Source organism: Arachis ipaensis, chromosome B08 (assembly GCF_000816755.2).
Source record: "Arachis ipaensis cultivar K30076 chromosome B08, Araip1.1, whole genome shotgun sequence".
Taxonomy (NCBI): domain Eukaryota; kingdom Viridiplantae; phylum Streptophyta; class Magnoliopsida; order Fabales; family Fabaceae; genus Arachis; species Arachis ipaensis.
Window position 1 is genome coordinate 20,288,404 of NC_029792.2, and position 6,428 is coordinate 20,294,831.

General features: G+C 38.1%; 1 long non-coding RNA gene across 1 annotated transcript; it reads left to right on the forward strand.

The window, feature by feature from the left end:
• Nucleotides 832–1,069, forward strand: LOC110265448. Its single transcript, XR_002351593.1, has 2 exons — nucleotides 832–881; nucleotides 971–1,069. It is a non-coding gene; the product is annotated as an uncharacterized LOC110265448 (long non-coding RNA).

A 6,428-nucleotide genomic window follows, 5' to 3' on the forward strand; every position in this document is an offset into this window, starting at 1 on the left:
TAAACAAAGAAAATTAATTATATTATTTTTAATTTTAAATTAGAATACTTAATTAAAAGCCAATTAGCAAATTGATAAATAAATAAATTTTTTTAAATAATTTTAAAGAATTAAATTAGATTTTAAATTTATGCATTATATCGTAATTTTATTAGAAATCATGTGTAGCTTTTGAAACGGACTTCATTAACAGTCTTCTTGCATCATTGACTTAATCATCATCATCATCATCATCATCATCATCATCATCATCATCATCATCATCATCATCATCATCATCATCATCATCATCGAGAGAGAGAGCCGTCACGCCTACCACCATCCAGCACGTCCCGCCGCTGCCAAGCCGCTGCCAAGCCGCTATCAACATTGCTGTTGAGGGAAAAGAAAGATGCGGCGCGAGGGGAGGGAGAGAACTCGTGCCGCCTTGCTCCCTGCCACCATCGTCGAGGCTACCACGTGTCGCCGTCGCCGTCGCTTGTGGGAGCCCGGGGAGAGACACGATCGAGAAGCCGCATCTTGTTGCCGCCGTCGAAGAAATCAGTGCCACCGAACCCCAGCCGCTCCGTCGCCATCAAATGAGGTAGAGAGGGAGAAAGTAACTTCGTTGCCGTTGTTGGAAAGGAGCTTGACCATCGTTGCCGCTAGAGCTTGTTGCCGGAAGAGAGGAGGTGACGGCGGTGGAAGTTGCTGCCGCTATTCTGCCTCACCGAGTGGCGCTGGAAAACCACTGCTACAACCGCTGAAGGACTCTTCTGCACCTGCCAAACCCTATCCCACTCCAGTTTGGGTTCTGACCATGGTTCGTTTATGCCGGGTTTTATTCTTCTAAGTGTCCGAGCTGCTGCCATTGCTTCGTCTCCATGTTTCTCCTTTGTTAAGTAAGTATTTCTTTTTCAAAACCTTCACCGCTAGTGTATGTCTGCTCTGTTATAAATTTGATAAAGATTCTGAGATGTTGGTAACGTAGGATTGTGTTCCACTTATTGCTTGTCGCGCTTAGAGTTGCGGTTGCTGCTACGGATAGTGGATAAAGCTGAGGTTATGGCTGCTGCTGTCGCTGGTCGAGGGAAGGGGTTTTTGACGCGTTTTGATTTTGACGAGTTTTGACTTTGAGGTAGGGGTTTTTCTTAACATTTATTTTATATTACAGAATTGTTATAAATAGATAATGAAGTGAAAAATATATTTCTGTGATTTTATTTGCCTTATGGATGTGGTTGTCTGTTGGATTGAATTACTAATTATTTGAATGGTGTGCGGTTATTGATGAGAAACTGGTTTGTAGAGTATTTAGTTGAATAGTATGAAAAGTGATTTTTTTCGTGGTTTTGGAGTTAATTTAATAATGTGAATGAATCGGCTTTGGAAAGGATTTGAGATATGAAAAATGAATTGATTTTGGAAGTAGTTTGATTTTGAGTTGGTTTGATTTTATAAATGATTTAATATTGGAGCTAGTTTGACTTTGAAAAAGATTTATTATTGGAATTAGTTCTATTTGAAAATAATTTGTTATTAGAATTGGTTGAATTTTGGAAATGATTGAGAATGGTTGGGGAATGTTTGGATGGGACCCGAAAAGGGTGGCAGTGTCCGAGTTTTAAAGAAAATGCTGCCAAAATTTTATAAAAATTGAAAGTTTCGTTTGAAATAATTATTTAAAAAGATTTGGTTTTAAAGATTATAAGTTTTAAATTTGATTTATTTAGAAAAGAATGAATTATGTTTTGAGTTGGGGTTGTTGATGAACGGAATGAGAGGATAGATGATGGTGATTGAATTTGAATGAAGGATGATGAGAATTGATTTTAAAGTATGATTTTTGAATGAATTTGAAAATGAGATATGAACTTATGAATGATGATAATATTGAGAATGATGTGGATGTTGATGAATTATGATTGAAATATTCATATGGCTTATTTATTTGAATTATCTTAGACACGAGTTTCTCTGGGTAGACGCAGTGGCTTGCCACCACTTGTTCCAGGTTGAGACTCGATACTCTATTGACCCTATGACGTAAGGGTGACTGGACACTTATAAATTCCCGGGAATGGTACCCCCATTGAGTGATTTGATATATATATGAGAAAAAGTATGCATAGACTTATGGGGATGTGCGTCGGGGGACAGTCCAAGGGTTTAGCATGCCAGACTTGTTGGGTTGGCTGTATAACCGACAGATGAGCTCATTAGCCATAGGACAGGCATGCATCATATGCATTTGAATGCTTTGCTTGGGTTTGAATTTGTTTTGGTTTGCCTAATTGTTAAACTGTTATTAACAGCTACCTGAACTATTTGCTGTAACTGCTACCTAAACCTGTGCTCTCCTTGTCTATTTTACCTGTGTTTGTCCTGGTGTGCTACTTTTGAGAATGAGCTTTGGTGCTGAATTGATGATTGTGTTGATTGATTGCGTGGTTGGTTTCTGATTAAGATTTTCTTATAAGAAAAGAAAGGTTTTGGATTTCTGAGTATTTAAATATTGATTTTCAAAAAGGATTTTTAGTTGACTAGTAGTTGGTTTTTAAAAGTTTCAAAGGACGAACAATAATCACTGAGCTTAAAAATAGATTTCTCTTTAAATATCTTATTTTGACAATTCTGAAACTCTGTGGTGAGACCGTGTGGTTAGGTTCTCACCCCTACAGCTTTATCTTTTTAGAAGAGGGATGAAAAATCTCACAAAGGGTTGTATTGCGTTTTGCTTAGTCGATAATGCTGTTTAGCTTTTATTTATTTACTCCTCCCCATCAATATTATATTATGTAAGAGGGATAGAATTTGTATGATTTGTATGTATATAATATGTATAAGTTACTTGAGTAAGAAGTTTTGTACATGTATATGCTTGTCTTGTTTTATTTAAAAAGTATTCTTTTTCTGGTTTTCAAAAAGAACAGTGATAGGATTTCGAGTCAAAGGCTCCTATTTTATTATTAAGTATATGAAGTTGTCGTAATACTTCTTACTATCAGTGTAGCGCAGACGGAAGCGTGACATTCTGACAGTGAGGGTGTTACACAAAGACGTTAGATAATTAGTGAATTAATTATCATTATTCATTCTACTCCACACACATATAAGAACTGTACAGTGTATCACAGTTAGCAGTTTAGTTTTGAAAATCAATTAATACAACTTTACTCTTTCACTCTCTTTCTCCTCCTTTCCCCTTTTCTTCCGTCTGATTCATCTTCTTTTCCCTGTTCTTCTCTGATCTTAGACTTGCACAATAGAGCTTGTTGAGAGTGTAGCCTCTCCCTCGCCATTTCCACATGGTGCGGTGAGCGTGGAAGAAAGGTGAATCTCCGATCAACGAGACTGAGTTCAGAAGGCTCCAGATCTGACTGCTGGAAGAGATTCGTTGATCCTTTCTGATTCTTTTCTTCAAAGAAGATTCATTGATTCTTTCTCTTGATTCTTCTGGAATAGTTCTGTTTCAACGACCTCAATCGTTATTCTTCTCTCAATCTCTGATGGTTGATAATTAGGGAGCGGTTACTCTTACAATGGAGGCACAGTCTATTGCAACCTTCTTTAATCAAATTGCTGCGTTTCAGGCTCAAATGGCGAAAACCCACATCAATCCGATGCAAGATCCAACAAGTCAGTATTACATTCACCTAAGCGAAAATGCTGGTATGCCTCTTATTCCAATTGTTCTTACTCCTAATAATTACGGTCCGTGGAGTAGAGCAATGCTGCGAGTTTTAGAAGGAAAGAACGAATTAAAATTCATTGATGGTTCGCTGCCTCGACCACATGAGAATTATCCTCTGTTTGACGCTTGGAAATGCTACAATACTTACTTAGTTTCTTGGATTAACTTGTCTTTGAGCCCTGACATTTCCAACAGTGTAAGTTGGAACAACGTGCTTCGGATCTGTGGAGAGATTTGAAGCATCGATATTATCAAGGTGACAAATACAAAATAGCTGAATTGCAAGAAGATTTGTTTGCCATGAAGCAAGGAGACTTAGACATTACCTCTTACTATACAAAAATGAAATCAATTTGGGAGGATCTTGGAAATTTCAGGCTAATTCCTCATTGTCGTGACTGCGATTTGGTATGTTCTTGTGGATTGGAAGTAATACGCCAGTACAGACATGAGGATTATACCACATGATTATTGCGAGGGCTCAATGACCAATACTCTTCAGTGCGGTCACAATTGATGCTGATGAATCCTATGCCCGATTTGGATACGGCTTTCTCCATGCTGAGTCAACAAGAACGATAATTTGGGGAAGCACCAGAATCCAAGGTGTTCTCCAACAGAGCTGCCACAGAGTATCCATCCTTTGATGACAAAAACAAAGGGAAAGGTAGAGGTCGTGGTAAGGGTAATCGGCCTCAATGCACCTTTTGTGATCACACCGGCCATATTGTGGAGACATGTTACAAGAAGCATGGGTATCCACCTCATTTGCGCCAAAGGCAAATTGGCAGTATCAACTACATGTCAACTGATTCACAGGCTGAAAAGGTCACTGATGAACTCAGCCAAAGCAATCTAAGCACTACTTGTCAAAAGGAAACTAATGAAGCATTAAGACTTGACCACACTCAATTCTAAAAGGAAGCTATACTCAAGCTCCTTCAAGGTCAGGATGCTCAGTCGCAACCTCATACTGCACCTCAGGCACAACTTCCCCCACACACTTCTCCAACGAGTCAAGGTAGAAGGGTCATTTTAAAATACAGCACCATAATTTCTTCCTTTGTTGCTGTGAAATCCACCCTTTGGGTCATTGACACAGGGGCAACTGATCATGTGACTTTTGATCTTAATGATTTTGAGTTACACCATCCCATTTCCCCTATAATTGTTAGAATGCTGGATGGTATTCAAACAGTTAGTAGCATCATTGGTACCATCCGCTTCTCTAATCAATTACACATTACAAATGTACTTTTTATTCCTACTTTTGACTTCAAACTGGTTTCTGTGTCCAAATTGACCAAAAATTTAAAATGTCAAATGCTTATTAATGATACACTTTGTGAAATCCAGGACCAAGCTACTTTGAAGAGGATTGGAGTAGCTAAATGTGCCAATGGCTTGTATACAATGGATAGCAAACCAATTGTTGGCACTTCTGCATTTATAGGTAGCAAATTATCTCATAATTCTGTGGTTTTAGCTACTGCCACTTTGGGCAACTCTGCTACTATAGTCAATAAAGTGGATGCACTTTGGCATTCACGGTTAGGTCATGTTCCACAATGCAGGTTAGAAATAATGCACAAAATATATTCTATGATTGATTGTGCTGAACACATACATCCATGTAATTCAAAAGAAATTACCCTTTTCTTATAGTGTAACTGAATCTACTGATTGTTTCGATTTAGTTCATGTGGACATTTGGGGACCCGTTTCAACTCCTTCCTTTAATGATGAAAAGTATTTTCTCACTATAGTTGATGATAAAAGTAGATATACATGGATTCATTGCATGCATAATAAGTTTGAAACTTCTGATCATATTATACATTTTGTTAGATATGTACAAACTCAATTTGGCAAAACTGTTAAATGCTTCTGCTTTGACAATGGCCCTGAATTTGCTTTGAAATCCTTTTATGCTTCCAATGGCATTTTGCACCACACTTCTTGCGTGGAGACCTCACAGCAAAATGGCATTGTGGAACGCAAACACCAGCACATACTAGGAACTGCACGGGCCTTGATTTTTCACTCTTCCTTGCCAAAATATTTTTGGACATATGCTGTTAAACATGCTGTCCACTTGATTAATATTCAACCTAGTCATTTTCTTAAAAACAAAGTGCCTTTTGAAATCATCTTTGGAACTTTGCCAATTTTATTCAATTTAAAGATCTTTGGGTGCTTGTCTTATGCCCCTACTCTAGTTCATGGCAGAACCAAGCTGGATCCTCGGGCCCGTAAATGCACATATTCTTGGGTTTCAGGGAGGGTACCAAGGGTTATACCCTGTTTGATTTGAACTCCAAGAATATCTTCACCTCTAGGAATGTTATATTCTATGAAGATTTTTTTTTTCATATAATAAAACTAAAAATTTTGCATTAGGACAGGTAGACTCAACACCCAAAACTCATCACCATGCACGTCACTTTGATTCCGATAACACGGATCACTTTTGCTATCCACCCACCGTAAATGAAGAGCATGCTAACACCACCACTCACAATCATGTTGCATTATCTACATCATTTTCACCCCCTCAGCTAAGAGAGGATACTGCCATGCATTCATCATCTCATACATTAGAAAATAATTCCACATTCCATACATTAGAAAATAATCCACCTTCCATTGAAATAAGAAAGTCAACCCGAATTAGGACAATGCCAACACATTTAAAGGACTATCATTGTGACACTCCTGGTATAAAGTCTACTGTTAATACTCTTTGCAGGTATCC